General features: G+C 46.9%; 1 protein-coding gene across 1 annotated transcript in view; it reads right to left on the bottom strand.

Moving 5' to 3' along the window:
• The window catches only part of LOC119372409 (putative protein kinase C delta type homolog), a 559,671-nt gene that overhangs the window by 129,133 nt on the left and 405,881 nt on the right, over positions 1 to 24,657 (bottom strand).

Here is a 24,657-nt window from a genome sequence, read left to right as displayed (position 1 = left end):
GCTCCAACAGCACGAATGAATGTTGTGTGAAAATCCCGGGATAATTGGAATAAAAAGTAAAGAGTAACGCGACACCTCACGTTACCGAAAAATGGTAACCTAAGTACGTTACCCGTTACAGTTCCGAAATAGTAACGAGTACGTTACTAATCGTACATTCGACTGGTCGTTTGAGAGCGCTCTGACTTTGTTTAAAAGTGTTAAATTCAACAGCTTTAAAGCTCTCCAACAAGAATAAACAGGTACGCAAGTCATGTTTATCCTTCCTGATCATATTTTGACCCGATAATGTTAGTAGCAATGGTTAGTTGCTATTTTACGCAATATTTTCAGCGTCTGCGGAGCGCTCGAAAATGACCACTCGAATGTGCCATAAGTTAGTGAAAACAGTAACGCGTTAGGGCTCGTTCACACAGCCGTCAAACGCTCCGTCACGTCAACGTCACGTCGCCGATTTCCGTCAGGGGAGAGGGTTTCCGAGACGTTTTCTCCGGAAAAAAACGGTTGACGGAGTCGTAGAGCAGTGCTCTACGTTTCCGTCGCCGGCACGGTGACGGAGCCCCGCCCCTAGAAAACGGACCAATCAGAAGTTTACGTTTGGAGTTCCGAGTTCTGAGAACAGCCACGCGTCTAGCATACGGCCCCCGGATCCGTGGCCTTGAAACACTGAACGCGCGCCTGACTGAATGGGCCATAAAACGGGGGGACAAGTGGTTGCTTTTGTGCGTGTGTGTGTGTTTGTGGTGCGAGGAGGAGCGCCCAGCGGAGTCGGGAGAGCGCCAGCGAAGCATTTGAGCTGCGTGGACAATTCCTATTTTGGTGCATCAGTCGGTCAACACTGCACAAAAACGTGCTGCTGTCGACGCTGCAACCGCCGTCGTCTGTTCGTACACTGCTACGTCGCGTCTGCTGTACGTTTTTTTGACGTCACGGTGACGGAACTTACGCAGCTTCCGTCAGCGCACACGTTTACACAAGGGCCGGAACGCGTGATTTTAGAATTCAGTTTCTACTTTGCTAAGCGATAAAGTTGTAGTCGTTACGCATGCGCAGAGTCCTCCCGACAACATTCTGTAGGCATAAACTGTTTCGCCCTCGTTGTTTCGGCGTGGGAAACAACACGCTTGCCTGCTCCAACAGAGCCTGGCATCCGCACTATTTCCAGTGACCAGCCAAATTCCCTGGCCCACTAATCTGCCCACACGCGCAGCTGTGCTCTCTCAGTGTGGTGTTAAGGCATCTGTCTATATATCCTATGTAGCTGTTGCTGCCCGTCAGATGAATATGGTAAACAACACCAACGGAGCATTTTTGTTCGGTTTGTCTGGCATTTGGCTTTCTGCGACGTGTTAGTCTCGTCCTGCTTCACCCTCTTAGAGTTTTATTGGGACCGAGAACACTGCGCTCACGTCGCGCTTGGCCTCGATTTTCTTCAGCTTCTGTGAAGTGCTGTGTATGTACGGAATCATGGCCGGACGTTTTTTTCCCCCGCTTTGCTTTCGCACACGACAGGGCTTCAGGGCCCCCAAGGATTTCTCCGCTGCAGACACAGGAACTTGTGTAGGAAACCCGCTATTAATCAAGAGTGCCCGTTGGGCTCGAAGGCTGCTCTCTCTGCAATGGGAGCATGACTTCAAGGCCCGTGTGAAACAGCTCGTAGCAATGCCTCTCTTGACTAATTCCAAGTGGCCTGAATCGAAAGGCAGCATAGGTGCCCCCTCCCCCCGCCTTAGTTTTATAGAACCAGCTCGTGTGGGATTCTCCAACCTGAATTTGTAAACCTAAATGCTCGAGCTTTCCGCTCGTTGGCGTCCTCGTGACGCTTGGTGGCTGAAGCTTGGCTAAACGGGAGGAATACCCGAGGAATTGAAGGCACACTGGATAAGAAAATGTGTTCTGTGGAATATCCCCAAGTTAAAGTAACTCTGACCAAGCGAAAGTAAGCAGTATCCACCATTCGCTACTATGGAGGTGTCAGGGAAAGCCACACCTAAGGCCTTGCGTGTCTCTGATTGACTAACGACGCCGACACCCCTGAGAATGCGCAGATCAGTTTTGGGCCAACGCGTTCTTTATTCCGCCGCTGTGCGACCGTTTTTTGCATGTAGGGAGTTTCAGTCGCACGTTTTCTTCCGCATATGTCAATACCTGCACGCCTAACATCTTTTAAATGCGAAGCATTTCTTAGCGAACCTTTGGCACTTTGAGCGTTTCTATCTACGTATCTATCTATCTATCTATCTATCTATCTATCTATCTATCTAGCCGCCTACGTCTGGGTGCTCCCATGATTGCCTCCTCCGCTTGGTGTAGACCAAAATTGGCATGGAAGGGTAAAAGGATTTGACGAATATGACTGTCGGGTCATGCCATGAATATCGTGAAAATCCTGTCGCGTACGTCGTCAAAGCCGTTTCTCCAGACACGTGTGGCACATACCCGTTTACCACGGCCGCGGTGTACGGGTATGCGCCACAGGTGATTGACAATTTATATCTACCCAGGAACGACGAGAACAGACACTGGTAACTTAAGAGCGAGAGCGTTAAGAAAAACCGACATCGGCAGCGTTGACCCGACGAACGGAAAGAATGAAAATTAGGATCCCAGCAGGAATCGAACCCAAGCATTCTGCGTGGCAGTCAGGTATTCTACCACAGAGCCACGCCAGGTCTATAAACTGGTTTGGAAAAACAGCCTACGCAGGCGTAATGTCGGTGCAATGTCAATTGTGGTTATACTGCTGGCTATCTAATTTTGCAAGAACTACTACATGATATTCCTACGATGTGTGCTCCTAAGATACAGGTGTCATATGAGATTAATGTCTGTGGTTCCAGTGTTCGCTCCGCTTTTATAGTAGTCTAATAAACATTACATTCGTATTACTGGGATTCACCAAGCTATATTGAAGCATCGCTCGACCCCGGAGGAATACATTAACGAAAGTTACGTATGATATTCCCATCATCGCACCGTAAAGTGCACTTAGTCTGCCAGAACGACGCAGTGTCCTCTTCATTTCTTACGAGGCTGGACGATGGCCTCATGCTGACCGAGGACTATGCCAGACTGATTGACAGCTGCTATGTAGACTAGGCTACGTAGGCCACATACGCCCATGTAGTCTACGAATGCGACAAGCGCCATTCACTGATGTTGGTCTACGTAGGACTATCCAGGCCTACCAGCCTCGACGGCCTATAGCTCATCAACACGAAGGTTGACTTCAGGTTCCGACATGTCGCTGGCTCTATCGACATACAATTTGTCGACGAATTGGCCGAGGCATCCAGAATTTCCAACAGCTATACTATACCTCATACTTCGATCACTACACATGAACCCCTCGTCACCGCGATCGCGACCGCATCCAATAACAAGTGCTGTACAGCCACTGGTGCTCACTGACCGCGGTGATGGTGCCCTTGTTCTAGAACTGTCAAGAACCTCTTCCACACATGCACACGGGTTCGTGAAACGTGCGTGCGTTCTCCATCATTAGGGACAAGTATAAGCACCACATATCCGCTTACCGCTTCTGGTGTTAATACCCACGTTGCCGTTGGCAGCGTTACCCAACTGTAAACAAGTGGTTAAATAACACAAATGCGGCTCTTCAACATATACGTGTGCGTATAAAATTTATACAGACCTTTAGCGCCATTTTGTAACGTTTCGCTCAGTAACCAAAATTACGCCACAGTCACCTTCCAGCGCATGCTTCACATAACATCGATTCCCACGGTACGTGGAATCTGCAGAATTTTTTTTTGACAAAAATATCTTCCAGCTATGGCCCACTCTAATAATTTTGGTCTCTTACGTGCCAAAAGCAGGATATAACTACAATGCTCGCCGCAGTAGAGGTCTGAAGACCCACTCGACCCCTCGACTCGTTTCAACATGCTCCTAGACGTATGTAGTGGAATCTTTTTGCCATTACTGCATTCCTTCTCCCTCTTCTTGCCTTTTATCTGCATCAGTGTTCCCAAACACGCGGACCACGGACGTTTCGCTAGCAGCCGGGACCGCAGATAACTGCCTTCGTCCCCCCTCTCTCTCTCTCTCTCTCTCTCTCTATATATATATATATATATATATATATATATATATATGACGAAGGCCGGGCCCACGGCCGAAACGTCAAATAAAGCTTCTTTTCACTTGTGCGTCAACACCTTGCTTCTGCTATATATATATATATATATATATATATATATATATATATATATATATATATATATATATATATATATATATATATATATATGTGTGTGTGTGTGTGTGTGTGTGTGTGTGTGTGCGTGTGTGTGTGTGTGTGTGTGTATTTCGTTTTCGTGAGGCAGCCCATGCGGTGACCATGTGTTAACATAACCGTGGAACGAAAACTATATTTCCGAGGCGGCGGCCAGATCAGTCACTCTGCAGATAAGTGTCGATGTGTTTCTCGAAATCTGACGTCAAATCCCCTCCAGAAATGACTCATATAAGAGATATGGAAAGGGCTTTACCTTCAAATGGGAATGTTAGCTGACATCTTTATCAAATTACACCCCCCCTCTCCTCCGCCCCGCTTCAACCTTCCTCGTCATTCTGGTCCGTCGGCAGACTAAATTGCGTGAATGAGGCCCGCCAGCTGAGGTGAATGTGAGACCTCTTGTCTACATCGAGCAACAGTCACCGTGGCCAGGAATCGAATACGCGTCTTTGAGCTTCGCGCGACGACATGGCCTATAAGCTATCATGGCGGGTTACTAGCTCAAATTTCAGTCGTTCTATAAGAGACACCGGCTAGCAGTGACTAGCAACCCCCAGTTTCGTCAGATTTAGTTAAGCCACGGTTATAGCGACTATTATTAGGATCCAGTGCAATAGTTATGAAGGCCTTGCGAGCGATAGTATCTGACGGTGGACGGCGCCTCGACCAGATATGAGTGCAAAAAGCTGTTTCGAAAGCATCCGTTCCAGCTGGCTTGGGTGCCAGCGCCGTCATGGAAAACGGCGTTGCCTGCAGACGCGCTTCGTTGCGAAGCATAGCGTTCGAAAAAGACCCGAGCAGGCGTGCAGACCCGCGAACCGTCTTGCCGCAGCGTCGCGTAAACAGGCCGTCTGACTCGCAAACTGATTTTTAAACAAGGCCAGCCGGCAGCGCGAGTTGGGTGCTTCGTTCAGAGCACTGCGAAAACAAATGCAGTCCCCGCACCAGACGCGTTTCATCAGGAAGCCCGTATGTGCTGGCCATTTCCATCGCCGCCGCTGAAGTTATGGTGACACTAAGCGTGCCCGCGTATGGGACTTTAATATTTCAAGAAACATTGCAACGGTTGTTAAACTCCCCCTCGGACTCTAAACTGCCTACTGGCATATCTTAAAAGGTGCTTGCTGAGTCGTTCTAAAGGTAAAAAATAGAAGACGGCGCTGCCCATAAGACTTACTATACTTTACGACTTGTTATGCCGACTAGACGAGCTCTGACCACAGAACCTTCGACTTGTGAAAGTCTGCCATGGATGCTATCTTCGCAACTCGATGCCTGGTAATGTATTTCTATAACGCTCACGTGCTCATTGCACATGAGTGTATGGACAGAGAGAACGTCAAGAGAGGAGGTAGGGATGGAATCACGAAAAGCGCTTCGTACGCTGTAAGAAGAGAAAGCTGGCAACCGTACACTAGGGAGAGACATGCGCGTGCACACACACACACACACACACACACACACACACACACACACACACACACACACACACACCACACACACACACACACACACACACACGCACACAGACACACACACACACATACACACATACACACACACACACACGCACACACACGCACGCACGCACGCACACAGACACACGCACACGCACGCACACACAAACACACACACACGCACACACGCGCGCACACACAAACACACAAACACACGCACACACGCGCACACACACACACACACACACACACACACACACACACACACACACACACACACACACACACACACACACACACACACACACACACACACACACACACACACACACACACACACACACAACGCCTGCCTAGTACCTACTCTTTCGGGAGACAAGAATAGAAATGGATGAAGATCGAGAACAACGGTACTAAAAAGAGATAAGCCACGCAACATAACCTTCATAAAGAATGATGAATGGTATGTTGCGCTTTCTATACTTTCTATACTCATTTCCTCGTTGATGTCCGTTTCTGATTAAGGTATTACATTGTTTCCATCAAACTGTAAGATATAGCATGAATTCATTCAGCCGGTTGCCTGACGGGACAGTAAGAGATCGAGTTTGAATTCAAGCGACTTGCAGTATGAGTCGTTGGTACTTGTGCGATTCAATGTCATTGCGGTTTCGAAGTCATTTGTCCAATCCGGCATTTGATTGCGAGGCTAAGCCCACTTCACAGGCCCCGTGGGCGTACCATGTGTGGGCCGGCAGCTGTCGCTTTTATTGCAAGAATAAACATGGATGAATAGATGCTATGAGCGTCCCTTTCGTAAAAGGGCGGTGACCTGTTCGCCTCTAAACTAGCAGAATGGAAATTTACGTCATTATCTATTAATTAAGCCTAATTCCTTGTCTACCTCAAATAAATTGTTTTTCCTGTAGAAGAAAGCCCTTAAATTCACAGCCTGACTTTCTTCACTTTGCGGCAGAGTAACCTTGGATTTCCCGCTATTTATTTTTGTCGTTCTCCCTACTTTTCCGTCACCAAACCACCAACCCTCCAAGCGTTTTTTACTTACTCCAATCGTGCACCTGTTTACCATTCCAGTGCTGTCCCTAAAACCCACGTCTTCATGTAGGCTAGTGCCCAAACATACACCCGAGTGGATATATCCACACTCAAATAAAAGCTCTGTCGCTTCATTTGCTTCCTCACAGCAAGTGTATTTTTATCTTTGCCGAACCTGCCTTTATAACAACGCGTTATAAGGCAAGCTGACCTTGCTTCAAAGAGTAAAGTGCTTGACTTTGAGATAGCATAAAATGCCTCCCCATTTGTTTCGTCTTTACTCTTTCGGTAGTTACTCAAACCTAGTTTTCCTCCCATCGTTTCTATATATATATATATATATATATATATATATATATATATATATATATATATATATATATGTAAAAACTCCTAGGGTCCCATATGCATTCGCCTAAGACGACTTGAAGGCGAATGCCTTTTTTCTTCTTCGTTTGCTTCTTCTTCTCCTCAGTCGATTGTATTTATCCTCTACCCCACGAAAGCATTCTGCACCTCACGTGGTTTGGCAGCACATCCTTCGAGATCGGCGCACGTTTGACCAAGCAACGATGTCTTGTGAAGACGTCATTATGTGACGTCATAACGACGTAACAAGTTTCCCCAATCGGTGACGTCATCAAAACGTGATCTTTGGTCACGTGGCATTTTGTATTGTTCGTGTTGATACCGATGCCGACGGTCACTTTGCGCGTTTCATGAGGCATCTAAGGCTTTCGTCTTAATAAATATTTTCCGCCTCTCTGACTTTGGGCACAGCGCTCTCTGTCGCGATATCGCTTACAGTGCCAGCCGTACACTCGCTGGTGAGCCTCCTAGTTCTTTTCCTCCACTCTGTGTCTACATTCTTGCTACACGCATACCAAAACACCTTCTCTGCCCATCTACTCTCTTGCATATCTTTTATATTCTCCCTTCGGCCCTAATTTTGCGCAAACCACACGGCCAGACCCACACGGAGCGTTTTTACCAGCGTTTTCTGGGGTTTCGTTCTGCGGCAACACTTGGCGACGCTTGGTGTCGACGTTGTCCGTGACAACAGCCAAAACTTGGAGATCTTGGCGTTCCAGATATCGCCGGCGCCGCCCGAAGCAATTGGATGAGCGGAGACCAATCAGCGTGCGGCTGGCAGCGATTTTGTCCATCGTATTGGCACCGTCGCTCGTGCTGCTGTGGTTAGCCAACTTCTAGCCACCGTAACTTTGGCGACCCCGGTGCAATCCGTCTCGAATCCATTGAGCCGTCGTCGTGTACTCTGCAGGCCCGCAAGTTCGCAAATGACGACCGTTAGTCGCTTAGCGCTTTGACATCAAAGCAGTCGTGACGTTATTGCACTATTTTCGAGAACAATCCTAAGTTAATCGATGCTTTAGGTTTGGCGGAAGTGGCTGTATTGGCCGTACATAGCCTAGAAGATGCTGCGGCGGCGCATGCCGCAGGCGCCGGCTGCCACCACATTTCCAGCGATATTTACGAGTTTGCCGGTTCTTTTTCATCTCTGTCGCCAGCACAACGAGCAAAAACGCTTTTGGCCCACCTAGGCGACGATGGCTTTCTGTATTCTCTGGTCGGACGCTTTGAGCAGCCTTTCTCTCGTCTGTTGTGAAGGAACTGGCAAGAGTGACCTGTCACTTAGGTGTCTGGCACTCACACACTGGCGTTCAAGTGGCCTAGTGTATTCCTGGGGTTGACTCTAATTCGAACAAACAGACAAGAAAGCCAAGGAAAGTATAGGGAATGTTAGTTGTAGTAATTATAATGTAAATGTCAAAAAAGTAAAATGGACGCAAGGATGACATGCCGCCCGCGGGTGCCGAAATTGCAACCTTGGAACTCCGGTTAACTTTGTGTTGCGTCGCGCTGCCGAAGCGGATCTCAGAGAAAGACGCGCATAGTTGAGGTCTCCGCCAGGGGCCGCAATGATGCCAGCTGCTAGCAACAAAACTGGCAGCTCTTTCAATGAACTCATTCAATTAACTTCCATTATTATCCTGACAGTTAGTCGGCCCTTAAGTAAACGTATGCCTCGATATCGCATGTATCCAATAACCATGTATTGTATCCTCTTGGACCGGAACCATCGATTTCGAACCAGTTTTATTTTGTAAAACACATTTTTTGAATATTCGGGAAACCGGAAGTAAGTGCTCCACTGGAAGTGCTTGGAAGAGAAACAAGAGTGCCACTCATGCCGCTAAAATAGACTTTATTAGGTGGCAGTGTGCTTCTTTAATAATAATAATAATAATAATAATAATAATAATAATAATAATAATAATAATAATAATAATAATAATAATAATAATAATAATAATAATAATAATAATAATACCTCGGGTTTTGCGTCCTAAAACCACGGTATGATTTTGAGGGACGCCGTAGTGGAGGGCTCCCGAAATTTCGACCGTCTGGGGTTCTTTAACGTGCGCTGACATAGCACAGCACACAGGCCTCATCCATTTCGTCTCCACCGAATTGGGACAGCCGCGGCCGGGATAGAGCCCTTTGGCAGTGCCGTAAACATGATTTTAATACAAAACTGCAAAGGAAGCCCAAAATCTACAATCTTCAATATCTATTATTGCTCCACTGACGGAGATTGCACTTTTCTTAAGGAGGTTTCAGCTTTACTTTGTCTAGCCACATTGTGCGACGCTGGGCAGGCCCTGGTATGCGCTTCTCGTGTGGTTGGCCACCCTGTCTGGAGTCAATAATGCGATGGCCGCGAGAGACGAAACTCCAGAAACGCCGCTAAAAACGCTCCGTATGGGTAGGGCTTTAATCGATTTAACACTGTCATGTTAATGACAGCGTTATATTGTCATGTTTAACGGCTGCGGGAACGCAGTCTAGGACGACAGAAGTTTATAAGTGAGATAACAAAATTAAATATGTTGACATGATTGGAATCCCCTCGCGCAACACAGAGTAAATTGAAGGCATTTAGTTGAGACCTTAGCCTTGCAGTAGAAATCAAATGGGCTGATAGTGATGATGATGAGTAGAGCTGTAAGGTATTGAGAGTTTCAAGGGGAGGTAGGAAAACGCACTACTGAATACCGCCAGTAAGTTGCAGCACGCTGGATTGCTTGCTATACTGTATTCCTACGTTGACGACACGAGAATTTGTGGTATTTACGCCCATTTACACATAAGTATTGGTTCAACTGAGCTACGGTCGGTGAGAAATTATTTTCTTAACAATAAGCGAACAAACAACAACCGACGAGAGCGTACGAATACGTTGGGACAAAAAGAACGCCACGTTTTTCTTACGTTCTTTGGTACGTCTTCCTGCACTTTTACCCAAAGGGAAGTAATTTAACCACGTCGCCCAATTGAAAGGTCTGCTAAATCGAGAGAAGAGCCACGGAAGACATTATCTAGTCGAAAGCCTTATTCGGCCCATTGGGCTAACGGTGTCGTGGATGTGACCACTGCCAAAAGTCTTGTACGTGACGTGAAATGCACTTGTAATCACGCCAAATAATTAGGAGCCTTGGTTCAGGTGAATTCAAAGTGTGCTTAAAGGGGTCATGAAGCACCCCTTAGGCTGATTGAAAAAACACATCCTGCGGAAAGCTGACACGGCTATGAACTGCTCTGCCAAATATTACAGTCGTGCGCGCCGCGTAATGGCTACAAGCGGAGCGCGAAGTTGCCGTTTCCCCAGGCACGCTCTTTTCAAACAGAGGCCGGTTCTCACTCTCGTCGGTGGGCGGGGCGTCTGTCCGCTGTACGTCGCAAGAGACATAGCATGCTTATTGGGAGATAGCCGACGTAAATCGAGAGCGGCGTTCGGATCAGATGCGCTTCTTGCCGCGGGGTGCCGCCACTTGCCGGCGCCGCACTCCTCAGCACACGGTAGCACTCGCGCAAGCGAATCACAGCGGGAGAGCGATCGCGTTTCATGACGCGCGCTGGCGTAACTTCTTTCCCCCATGCCATCCCTCCCTGTCTAGCTTCCAGTGCGCTCGCCGGCACGAGAAAAGAGAGAAAGCGTGGGAGCGTGCGCCAAACCCCCGTAACTCCGCTGATTCTTGACGGATTCGAGAAATTTTTGCGGCAATCGATTCGGGAGGCAGTACGCTCCGATACTGAGGCCATTAGATCATTACTTGGAAAAGTGGTTCATGACCCCTTTAAACGTACATTAAGGCGAGTCAAGTGGCTTCTGTTTGAATAAGGAATGAATCAAGGGACTTATAGTCGGATGCAACTTAACAAGTCCGGAGAAGTCCCACCCAGGTGACCGAAGCGCTTCAGCCGATCACATCCGCGAGGAAAGAAATAATCCCGCTCGAGCACTCGGCAATATTCTTCGAAGGCGGAGTTAATGGCCTTCTGGCTCATGACGCCAGTCTGGAGTGCGTGCCTGTTGGTACAGGATTGTGCGCGTCCGCCTTTGAGGAAAAAAATTCGCATACTTCTGAAGTTTTATCCGACTACATAAGTGAATCAACGTATATTAAACTGAATCAACAGGGCAACGTATACTAAAGTGCATCAACTGAGTTAAGCGTGAATCAAGAATGAATCGGTTGACTTGAGTCAAGGGTCAATCAAGCGACACAGGTGTGGATCAAGAATGACTCAACTGACTTAAGTGTGCATTAAAAATGAATCGAGTGACTTGAGTTTGAACTGAAAATGACTCACTCTTTCCGAAGTGTGAATCAAGAGTCAATCAACGCTCAATAAAAGTGAATCATGTGGATAAAGAGCGATTTAAATGAATTAAGGGTGCTTCGCAGTGCATAGGCTTTCTACTGTGATCTCTTTAGGCTAAAGGAACCAGTGACGTTTCGATGTCATCGTCGTTTCTTTCATGCGTTGTGGCGAGATGCCATAGTGCACATGCATGGCCAGTGAGATATAAGGCAGACTCGTTCGACAAAATTGCCGAATCTCGCCGGGAGTTTAGGCGAAACACGCGGGGGCAGCCACCTCACGGCTTGCTATTGTTGGCAGGGGCGTGCAGCTTTCGTGGCGGCCTTCCAACAGCAATTACGGTAGCGTGCATCGCTCTACACTACGGCGAGCAAAAACACAAATAAAAATGCAGGACGTAGAGCGCTGACCGCAACACGTGTGTTGGAACAGTTAACAAAACTTCGAACATGAGAAACGTCTCCAGCGGGGCTTGTTGGCTATACCACACTCTGTAAGCTAGCGCAGAAAATTGATAAGGACAAAGGAAAAAGTAAAGAAAAGATATGCATGTACAGCGCTAGAACCAAGAGATTTCTCTTGTTTCTAGCGTGTATGTGTCTTTTCTCGGTATGTGTCTGTTCTTTATTGTGTCGTCTCTTTGCCTTCGTCGGTATTGTGCGCTGTTTTACAGGATTGATTAAAAATAACAAACACGTCTCGAGTTTCCGAGTGCGCGTGCAGCAACACGTGTTACTGATAGGCTGGGGCTCGTGTGAGCGCTGGGAGTTGTGTGCTGTTACCCCCCCCCCCCCCCCCACACACACACACACTTAAGGTGGCTTATAATCCACCGTGTCAGCTTAGCAAGTAGGTGTCGCGCTCCTAAACTAGATGCGACGATTTCAATTTCCCGCCATGCCAGCCGCATTTATATGACAGCAAAAAAAATGAAAAGAAAAAAATTCGGCAGATCCCACGTACCGTGGGAGTCGATGCTATGCGAAGCGCGCGGCGGAAAGGTGACCGTGGCGCAATTTTTTTTACTGGCCAAACGGTACAAAATGACACTAAAGATTTATGTAAATGTTATACGCACACATATACGTTGATGAGCCGCATATGTGTTATACAATCAGTTGTTTACAGTTGGGTAACGCTGCCAGCGGCAACGTGGGTCTTACCAACACCAGAAGCGGTAAGCTGATATGATGTGCATATACTTGTCCCTTAAGATGGGGAACACACGCACGTTTCACAAACCTGTGTGAAACGTGCGAGAACAAGGTCATAAACACCGGGATCTGTGCGCAGGAGCAGCTGGTCATGACTCATTTTAGGATTCGGTCGTGATCGCGGTGGCGAGGGGTCCATGTGTAGTGAAGTATGTGGTATAGTAGAGTTGTTGGAATTCGTGGATGCCTCGGTCGTTTTGTCGACAAATTGTCTCTCGATAGAGCCGGCGACATGTCGGAACCTGAAGTCATCTTTTGCGTTGATGAGGTATGGGCCGTCGAGGCTGCTAGGCCTGGATAGTGCTACGTAGACCAACATCAGTGGATGGCGCTTGTCGTATTCCTAGACTACCTGGGCGTATGTGGCCTACGTAGCCTAGTCTACAAAGCGGCTGTCAATCGGTCTGGCATCATGCTCGGTCAGCATGAGGCCATCGCCCAGCCTCGCAAGAAATGAAGAGAACACAGCGTCGTTCTGACGGACTAAGTGCACTTTACGGTGCGGTGATGTGAATATCATACGTAACTTTCGTTGATGTACTCCTCAGGGGTTGAGCAATGCTTCAATATAGCTTATTTATTCATAATAATACAAATGTAATGTTTATTAGACTGCTCTAAAAGCGGAGTCAACACTGGAACCACAGACGTTAATCTGATATGACGCCTGTATCGTAGGAGTACAGATCGTCGGAATATCATGTAGTGTTTATTGCTTGCTTGTAAAATTAGATAGCAAGCACCACAACCGCAATTGACGTAGCACCGCTATTACGCCTGCATAGGCTGTTTTTCCAAAGCAGTTTAGACACCTGGCGTGGCTTTATGGTAGAATACCTGATTGCCACGCAGAGTGCTTGGGTTCGATTCCTGCTGGGATCCCAATTTTCATTCTTTACATTCGTCGAGTCAGCGCTGCCGATGTCGGTTTTTCCTAACGCCCTCACAATTAAGTTACCAATGTCTGTTCTCGCCGTTCCTGCGTAGATATAAACTGTCTATCACCTGTGGCGCATACCCGTACACCGGGGCCCGTGGTAAACGGGTATGTGCCACACGTGTCTGGAGGAAAGGGTTTGACGACGTACGCGACAGGATTTTCACGTTATTCATGTCATGACGCGACAGTCATATTCGCCAGATACTCTTACCCTCCCATGCCAATATTGGTCCACACCAAATTAAAGAGGCGATCATGAGAGCACCCAGACGTAGGCGGCTAGATAGATAGATAGATAGATAGATAGATACGTAGATAGAAACGCTCAAAGTGCCAGAGGTTCGCTAAGAAATGCTTCGCATTTAAAAGTTACCACATATGCGCTTCCATTTCAGTGAACGTGAAAGGGCCCCTAGACCACTGCGAGTTCACAGACGAGAGAGTGGGTTTTTTCTCACCTTCTCTAACCTTCCAACAGACGCTATCTCCTCGTCGCCACTTATTTCTTTATAAACACGTGCACAATGTCAGCACTAAGTGTTGAGCCTACCAGGATTTATCGCTTTTCGGCTGCACGCTGTTATCTCCACTTGCGCAGTGGAAAAAGCACAAAACCAAGTGAAATCGGTTGATGGCGCACGATAGTCATGCGAGGCAAGGAAGAATGGGGCATGCGACTGCATGGCAAAGCAGGGTATGAGACAATTCATAACTATACATGGACCAATCGAGAGCTTATTTCCTCGTGACGTCACGTAAACAGACTGCTGGCCTCACGAATTGTGCCGGAAAGACAGAAAACGCCTGGAGAGATTAACGCGCTCGTTCTTAGCATAATCAAAGGCTGTTTAGGGACCCTTTAACGAAAGCCAATTCTTCAGAATTCATCCCGCGGGTGCACCTCTACGCCATGACCCATAATCATATCGTGATTTCGGCACCTGGAAATACCGACCTGAATTGCGCGGCTTTCAGCTCTCGCACGGGCCTTACAAGAGAGCCAATCGCTCAGGCTTAACAACCTGCGCGCGTATCGTGAAACCGCGCGAGGAATTTCTTCGCCCCCTCGGAGTATTTTAAGAACCGTTCGCCGCTGCCCTCCGGACGACCTCGTTTTAACCCTTGCACCGAATCAGCTAAGAAATATTAGAAGAAAGAAAGACAAGCCAAGCCAGCTAACAAGCCGGATTCCATTCAAGAACGCAGACAGCTCGAGCATGGCGCCTTTTCTCGCGCTTCGAAACCTCAACGGCTAGCATTGTCATTTCGAGGAGTCTCGGTTCCGGTGCCTTTGTTTGAACGCTACTTACTGCGTGTGCGTAAACGTTGTTGTTTTTGTAGTTACGCGTATCTTTTTTTTTTCTCGCGGTTTTTCGCTTGGTCTCAAAACGGTCGCCTTCGTTTTATTTTCAGAGGCGGCCGTCGAGGCGGGAAGGGTGCACAAACGCGTTTCCTGTTTTCCGGAAAGAATTATGGCTTCTCGCGAGGTACGTCCTTCTTGTTTTTACTAAACTTTTTTTGCCGGTTCCGCTTGCTTCTTATTTTCTTATTATTGACTCTTCCGCCCTTTAGCAGCGCTTTCTTTTCTCGTACCAAACGCCTACGCTTCTTTTTCTTCTTTCTTTTTTTTGTACCTTTCGACAAAACTCCCCTACAGATATTTTACAAGGAAAAGTGTGGTGAAAGCCTATGGTGAAGCCAGTAAGTGCTCGAAGACGACGAAGAAAGCGAAGCGGAATAATTTGCGCAACCTCAGCGCATACACAGAATGATTTCTCGCAAAGGTGAACGGCCCAGCGTGTGTCGTCTGCTTCGTCACATCTCGTTCACTTAGCTTCTTCTTCCTGCGTTATTTTTTTCTTCTTAAAAAGAACAAGCAGCATCAACCTGCGCTTTTCTGTTTTCTTTACCTTTAACTACGCGCAGTCATACGCCTCCAGTCAAACTCCGAAGCTCACACTCGCGACTACCCCCCCCCCCCCCTCAACCGAAGTTCCAAACTCTTTTTCTGGGTCCTAAACCTACCACCTTCTTCGCCCTCTTTTTCTAGCCTCTCACACGGTGTCCTTTCTCTCATTCTGCCTATCACGTTGTTTAGCTCTTTCCCTCTCCGAGAGAGCTCGTGCTTTCTGAAACTGTCGAGGCTCTTGTCACCGGCTCGTTCGTTCCCCTTCCTATTTCCGGCTTACTCGTTTACGTTGCTGCTCGACTCGGCTTTTACGCGGAAAAAAAGAAAGAAAGAAAGAAAAAAAACCCCGGGAATCTCGTACCACGAGGCATACACGAGGCGAGGCCGTTGGTCGGTCAACCTCGAAACACCCGAACTCGGACTCCGGCTTAGGTCCCTGTCTGAGTGCATACTAGTGTGCTCAGGGACGGGCTCGTGTTGTGTGCTTATTTTGGTGTAGTGTGTGTGTGTGCGTGTGTGTGTGTGTGTGTGTGTGTGTGTGTGTGTGCGTGTGTGCGTGCGTGCGTGCGTGCGTGCGCGTTTTCAGTGTTAGCCTCGCATGCGCTGGAGCAGAGGACCACACAGATAGTCAAGAGCAAGAAAGACCAAACGGCCTCCCGGAAATCTCGTTTCGTTGGGATTAACGCTGGGGAATGGCGAACGGAAGCAGAAGAACGCGGTATTAGTTTCGCTGGTGAAAATACGAAATGAAAAAGAAATGTTATTGTTAAAGAAAAACAGCACGGCCTTTCTGCAGTCACTGAAAGAAGGGAGAGAGAGAGAGAGAGAATGAAGCCCTCGGCACAACACGCACATGACCCTTGGCTGTCGGCCCGTTGTTCCTTCTTTTCATGAGGTCGCGCTGGTTTATGCATGAAGAGAATGCCCATTTTGTGGTCGCTGCACGACTCTGCATTGCCAACTCATGACCTTCGGTTTTTCTAGTATAGCACCCAACTGTGACCATGTGCTTTTATACCAGAAGGACGGAAGGAACTTGCGCTTGTTTACCACGCCTTCTCAGCTAGCTTGAGGACGCCATTGCTTCATCAATAGCTGAAGGACGGTGGGTGTTAGGTGATCTGGATTGCGGCTACCTCAGTTAAGTGAGTCCGTTTAGGCCTAACGTTGTACGCCAACGCACACGGATAGAGAGGCGCAGGAATAAAGCACTCTGCCGTAATATGGAGAGTTAAGCGGTCTTGTTCGTTATGTTCTCTGCTGGTGCGAATGATTCATAGCTATTGAAACCCACCGCCGAATATTGCAGCTGTGGTCTTGAATGGAGTTCCTGCCTTTGTGTTCGGCACGATAATGCCAAATACAATGAACCACTCTGGCGAAACACAATATGCTATTAAAAGGTGATTTCAGAACACAGCACCTATGCCAAACATGTTTCAAGGATATTATAACGCAGATCTATTATAGACGGAAACACTAAATTTGGGGACAAGCTAAACGGAGGAGTATTCTAGATAACTCGTATTCACCTCGAGATCTCTGAGTGGCGCCCCCTCGCGTGTGACGTCAGAGAGGGGACTCGGGTGCCGCTCTTCGCGCGCTCGCTTGCTACGTGAAGGCTGCTCGGCGCTACCGGCCTGTCTGTTCTGTTCGAGTTATTGAAACATTAGGGGCCAAGTTCACAAAGCAATTTGTACTGAATGTTCAAGCAAAATGCCCAGCGAAATCGAGCGGAGTTGCCGTCAGGAGCACGTTCAGTGTCGATTGCCCCTGGTGTCGTCTGCTGGCCATCAATGTGTACTACATCTGCATGTATGGCGACGATTTCTTTTCGCGACTGTTCTATGGCCGTGGCGCACTCAAAATGGCTTTCCGGCCCGTTTCTGATGACTAACTTCAATGTTAGGGCTTCGGCTTCCGTGTCTGCGTTAAAGCGCAATATATGTATACCGCGTGCTGCGCGTGTTCGGTTGCCAAGCCCGCTCCTTCGGTTCAATTCCTTTGTTCGGAGTTTTAAGCGCATGACAAACTACGTGTGATGTAATTCAAATAAATTAAATGGTCGTTACAGGCAACAACCGTTGATTAAATCTAAGTTTTCAGCAGCTGCTATGTAAGCGTGTCGTAAGCACTTGAAATTTAAACAAGAAATATGAAGGTTGAGAGCACGAGTCAAAAGGGGATGCACGACGGTGATACGGAATCTTGGTAGGTTGTGCGGAGTCTTTTTTTATGCAACATACTTTAATCCCTACGTTAATAAATCGACGTTTGCTGACGGTCGTCTGAAAGTATGTTGAACATAATTATTGTAATCATACCAACGAAAATAAATACAAAGCTTTTGCATTGCAAGTCGTAATAAGATGAATTTGCAATAAAATAGTGGAGATCACTCTCAACGGTCGACTCCTGATGCGGCGTGGTGCGATCGCTGTGGTAAAAAGACTCGCAGGGTCCCTTATGCATTTGCCTAACATGACTCGAAGGCGAAAGCCATCTTATTTTTCTTCAGTCGTTAAATTGTTCGTCCCCCGCACCCCCCCCCCCGCCGACTGCTTTCTGGACGTAACGTGGTTTTGCACTGCCTCCAGGATCGGAGGAATTGCAAGCTTTCCACACAGCACCTGAATTTGCATCGCCTCCGTGATCGGCTCACCGATCACGGAGGCAATGCAAAGTGACCATCTCATGTGATGACCTCATCATGTGACGTGACGTTATGACGTCACAAACTTTGGCGGTGTGGGATGTTATGATGACGGATTAACGTGAGAGTTTGGGCGAGTTTTCAGTTCATCCTGAAGGAAATTCCAACAGCGCGGGAATAAACACGAATGCACAAAAAGAGAGCTGACACGGACAAGCGCTGCCTTTCAACTGATTTTTTTATTCAGAAAAGACGTCATCATGACGACTATGACATCATGAAATGACGTCATCATGTGAGGATTTTTTGTATTACTCGTGTTGGCGCCGCCGACGCGGGACGCCAACGGTCAATTTTGGAGTTTGATGAGGAATGTAAGGCTATCACCTTAGGATATTCAGTCTTGTTAGAGCGGAATGTAAGGCTTTTACCTTAAAATATTCAGTCTTGTTAGAGTGCGGTAAATAATAGCAATAACCAGCCAAAGGGGCCAAAAGAATGGTGGGAAAGAGCTCTCTGTCCCCTCTTCCTGGACACATTTACCGATTTTCCTACTATTTGCCAAGCTGTACTATCGGTGTTTAATGAAAGATAAACAACGGAGCGCGTTGCCAAAGCATTAGGAACTGTATAGTGCGCGCCGTTCTGTCGCCACCATTGACAGGCCTGCACACCCGATTAGGCAGCACTGCAGGAGCGAAAGGACGACTGAGGCTCACGAGCGGCAAACCGCATGAGGGTATCTATCTCTAATCATAAGGGTGCGAACTGTACCACGCGCACCACTGATGGTGTTTCACAAGGAGCTGATAGTAGACGTAACAAGTTTTAATGTGCATCCAACTCGCCAAATCTACGCTAGTTGTCCGAAGTAACCCACTGGTCGATGAAGTTTTCAATTTTATTTTGTCGGCAGACGTTTTGCGTACACAGGTCCACGTGACTAATTTTGGGAATGGAGTGTAAATTTTTGTTCAACTCAAGTCTGTTTACACAACGCTTTTTGCGAATAATCCGTAAAATTGATCGCTCTTCGCTTCCAAAGCAGCGTAGACTCTTTAAGGACCCTGCGAGCTTTTGAAATTATTAAAGTAAGGAATATGCTGTGAAATTAGCATATTTTCTTGTCTCCTCACAACAGCGGCCCGTTTGCCGCTACTGATATACAAAAACACTTTCACTGTTTGTACCGCACGAACTCAAGTATATCGGTAACAAATTTCCCGCCGTTTTCCGAAAAGAAAGCGCAACCGCAGGGCCGTGGTGTGATGCACGATAGGGGAAGGGGGGAAATACAAAAAGGAAAACCGATGCGCTGCCAACGTTTTTACGGAGAGTGCAGTCTTCGTCGCGTCTATCAGTCTTTCAAGACGCCGATGTATCTCTGTCACGGCTACCGTAATTCACGGGACGAAACTCTGTAAATATAGAACTCGAGGACGATGAACTTGACGCCCGGAGCAACGTCATCATTATCGCCTCTTCCCTTTCCCAGACCACGGTGGCCTTAGTCATCCGTCAACTTCCCGTCAGGCATCCTTTTCTCGTGAAAAAGAAAAGTTACCGGCGGCTTTCACCGAAAGTATCATAGAGTTCTCGATTGTAGAAACTGTATGATTTGTGAAAGTTCCCCAAGGCAGTCACAAAGCGAGAGCTCAGCAGGGGAGCGATGCACCCTTTTCATTTTCCTGTGCTGCCTTCTGCCGTTTTGGCAAGGGGGCGAAGCTTCGCAGGGTGGTCCGGGACTACCGGGCTAGCCAGAGCAAAAACCTCCGAGATCGGGAGGCGTGCCGAGACCGTACCACAGCGTTTCGCGACTTTCCCGCCAGGGTAAGGGCGCATGTGCTGCGGCACCGTGAGAAAGGCGGATTCTGGGACTGTCTATCTAGTGCACATGTCAGCCCGCCACGGTGGTCTAGTGGTTACGGTGCTCGACTGCTGACCCGCAGGTCGCGGGAGCGAATCCCGGCCGCGGCGGCCGCATTTTCGATGGAGGTGAAAATGCTTGAGGCCCGTGTACTTAGATTTAGGTGCACGTTAAAGAACACCAGTTGGTCAAAATTCCCGGAGCCCTCCACTACGGCGTCTCTCATAATCGAATCGTGGTTTTTGAGACGTTAAACCACAATAATTATTATTATTAGTGCACGTGTCCACTTCGGGCCAATGTCGCCTGAGCGCGTCGTGTTGTTGCACAAATCAGCAACCCATGACGTATTCGCGCATGTTCCTTAAACAGAAGACTGCGCTAAACCTAATTTGAGGGCTAACGCGAACACTCAATCAGAGTTAATGAACATCCTCCTAGATTCGCATGGCCAAGAGCGGATCTCGGGAGGCTGCTTTCGCCGCATTGAAAAAGCCCGTTTGGTTCCTCTCAATCGTGCCGAGAGTTGTGGAAGATTCGTCACTATCTGGTTGTGACATGGATAGCGTGGAAATCTTGTTGCGCACGTCATGAGACCCTTTCCACCAGTCACGTGTGGCGCATTCCCGTATACCAGGGGCCACAGTATGCGGGTGTCCGCCGCAGGTGACACACATTGCACATCTGCCCAGGAATGGCGAGAACAGACATTGATAACTTAAACGCGAGAGCGTTTTAAGAAAACCCGACATCGGCAGCGTTGACCCGACAACTGCAAATAATTATGAATCAGGATCCCAGCAGGAATAGAACCCAGGCTTTCTGCGTGGCAGTGAATTATTCAACCGCAGAGCCACGCCAGGTCTTGAAACCGCTTTGGAAAAACGCCCCTTGCAGGCGCCTTGTCGGTGCAACGATCCTCTTTGTTGCAGTGCTTGTTATCTAATGTTATAAGAATGTAATAAACATCACATATTCACTAATATGATACAAGCGCCATGTCGGGCTAACGTCAGTTGTGGTTCCAGTGCTGGCTCCACTTTTTTATAACTATCTAATAAAGACATTACATATGTACCGCTATATTCAAGCGTTGCTGGACCCCAGAGAAACACGGTAACGAATGTTACGTATGATATTGACATCCTCGTACCGGAACGTGCACTTTGTTTCCATTAAATTGATGACTGTGCTCTAATGTGAGTGCTGATGTTACGTCAGACTGTAAGTTACACTTTAAACGCCAGTATTGTCGACGTGCTTGGTAAGCCCACGATGTTCACACAACTACTTCATTTACAAAACACGTCGATCCACTTCGTAACGCATGGCTCAAAGCCAAAAAAATGCAGCATAAACAGTTAATCGTTGACTGCTTCGCATGAAACCGATTTCCAATATGCACGGGATCTGCCGAAGTTTCTCTTTCTTTCTTTCCTTATTTATTTATTTATTTATTTATTTATTTATTTATTTATTTATTTATTTATTTATTTATTTATTTATTTATTCATTCATTTCGCATAGCGCAGTGCTCCTTGCTAAATGTTTCCTTACTCTGTGCCAGGAACTGGACCTTCACCCTACGTGCTTAGGAGCGCAACACGCTACAGGAACAACGACGTTCATGCGTGAAACAATGAAATGCAACAGTAAAAGACGACAATGAAATGTGACAATGTGCAATGAAAGCTGACCTTGAATAAATCCAACTGATGCAGTTAGTGATAATGAAGTTATGCATGTTTCTCAACAACTAGAATGAAGGAAAGAAGGTGACTTTTAAGGGCTCGTTTTTTCTTTGTTAGACAAAATATTAATGAGAACTAACAGACAATAATGCCAAGGAAAGTATAGGGGGTGTTATTTATAGTAGTTAGGATATAAATGTGAAGAAAGTAAAGTGGACGAAAAGATAACTTGCGGCTGGCAGGGATCGAAATAATATTGAACAACTAGATAATACCAACTCACAGGATATCAGCGGCCTACCATTGAAACCTATGAAATCAGTTTTTGACCTCATTCTGCGCTGTCTAACGTACATCTTCAATTCATGCGTCGCTAAGCTGTTTTCTCTTCAATAATGCAAATAGCTCGGGTTTCTGTAATTTTCAAGGAAGGCGAGAAAAACGACCTCGGAAACTACAGGCCCATATATGTACTTCCAGTTTTTTAAATGATAAAAAAACTTATTTTCCATTGGTTAAGTAAACTTGAGAGAAAACATCATACCTTAACAAATGCTCAATGCGGCTTTCTTAAACATGTTTCATTAGAATCTGCGCTCTTAGAACAAAACGAATATACCTTGAAAAGACTTGAAGAAATGAAACAATAATTGGTATTTTCGTAGATTTTACAAAAAGCATTCGACCTCCTTGATCATACTGTATTAATTAAAAAACTTCGCTGTTTTGTTTTTCGTGGACACGAGGGAGATTTACTGAAATCCTACTTAAACAATCAGAGGCAGGCAGTCAGCATTAAAGGTTTCACATCAGAGATGCGGAAAGTTGAGAGAAATAGAAACAACAAAGAGAGGAAGAAAGAAATATAAAAATAAACATAAACAAGGCAGGCTGCGCAGCTCCGCAGCACCTTCAGGCTTGGCGCCACTGTGGCGAAGCTGCCTTCATTTTGTCCCTTTGCGCTGCGCAGTGCTCCCTCCTAACTTTCTTCCGTCCTCCATGCCGGAGATGGGAGCTTCACCCGCATGCTTATCAGCGCGAAAGTTATTTTGCTCAGGCAGCCACGACGGTCATGCGTGAAACAATGAAATGTGGCAACATGAAATGACAAGTGAAGTCGATAAGAGATCATACTGTCATAGCGGAAACGGCTAATCACGGAGAAGCCCACGATCGAGAGCTCATCATTTATTGGGAAACGGCGCATGCAAATACGCGTGTCCCCGGTGCGATTTCGAGGACCGCATTTCTGTACACTCGCCGGCGCTGGGTTTTTCGCATAGGATGCCGCCGTGAGCGAAATCTGTAACTCGTAAAAGGCTCGCTTAAGCTTCTGTGGAAGTGCCACTCTTCCTCTGAGAACCTCATCATTACATAGGTATGTGAACGACGGGAATGCGACTCATTTGCGAAATGTGATCGACTGCATCAGTCTGGGTCACACGTGTACGTTTTTAGTGTGTTAACTAATGCAAGAACGACTCAGCTAGCGCAGCAACATGGTCTTGGGTACGATATTCAAATGCGCCGAGTAAAATTACGTAGTTACGTACAAGTCATAGTTGTTATGGTGAATTCTCGCACATAGTCAAATGTGCCAGGAAAGTTCTTCATGCAAACTAAAAGCGGGACCTGAGCGACGAGCTAGGGTTGCGATAACGTATTAAACAATTACTAAATGCCGTGGACAAGGCTGCTACGTACCTTATGAAAATGAGTCTTGAGTGTCTAGTGTCGACTAGGTGCGCTCCTAATGAGTCACTAGACAGACATTAGACACGCAAAGCCTAATGTCGTTTAACATTAAGTGTACATCGGAGAGTCAAATGACCATGTGCACTTTAATTTCTGGTGACTGAAGTGTTCAGACTTTCAGTTGCCGTTCCTAATGTCAAAACGCGCATCACAACAAAGAAGTTAAATAGCCTTAATCGCCACCGTAAAATCAGTTTATCACAATAGACAAGTTCGTCTTTCAGAGACTACAAGCAATAAACAATTTGTGTTGCAATGTACACAAATATCGTGTTTCAGTAGAATGCGTAAATATTTTACATATATCGCCCATGCACCGGCGATCGAAGAATTGCTGACGACCCCAGCAAGGTTCATTATATTACCTGCCGCATATATAGAAGTAAGCATTTCCTTATTTTTAAAAGGCATGAGTCGATCACATATGCAAATATGAACAGATATGATCAAGTGACACTGCGAACACTCGCTCAGGGGCCCGTGTTGCCCATTTGTCCAGTAGAAATTAACGGAGGAGAGTGGGGATTACCCGCACGGCGTCGCGAAGGATTTTGGGGGGCGGAGAAGAATTGGAACTGTGGACAATGGGTGACGTACAGAAAAAAAGTTCGTTATTGTTGTGATAAAAATTAGGGACTGTTCTTATGCATGGTGCACTTACATATATGTCCAAAACAGAATGTTGTTGGTTGCAAAGATACGCGGACAAGCGTTTTTCCCAACCTCAAACTACTGTCTCTATCTCTCCTCGCTGTTGCAACGCTGGTCAGAAGCAGCCGACAACCAAAGTTCGATTTGGCCCAACGTCGCGTACATCCTTCTCCCGCCCCGCCTCCTCGTAATGTCGTCTCCACGCGACTCTTCCGTTCTCCACGGCGTCAACTCCTCTCTGCCTTCACTCCTTCCTTGTCCCATTCACCTCCTCTGTGTGCAACGTTGGGTGTCGCCTATCACACCCTACCCATTCCCTCCTCCTATCATAATCCCTACCTCTTTCTATCCACGGGAGAGGGCAGTAACTTGAAACAAAAAAGCGTTTCTTTTGACAAAACAAAATGTATAGTTGTATAACAAAATCGAACAGCCATAACACATTCCCAACATGCACACACGGGTTAAAAAAGCCATAAATACACTTTTTTTTATGTACAGTGACAAATAA

This window comes from Rhipicephalus sanguineus, chromosome 10 (assembly GCF_013339695.2).
Source record: "Rhipicephalus sanguineus isolate Rsan-2018 chromosome 10, BIME_Rsan_1.4, whole genome shotgun sequence".
Lineage (NCBI taxonomy): Eukaryota > Metazoa > Arthropoda > Arachnida > Ixodida > Ixodidae > Rhipicephalus > Rhipicephalus sanguineus.
This window is presented reverse-complemented; position numbering and strand designations above follow the sequence as displayed.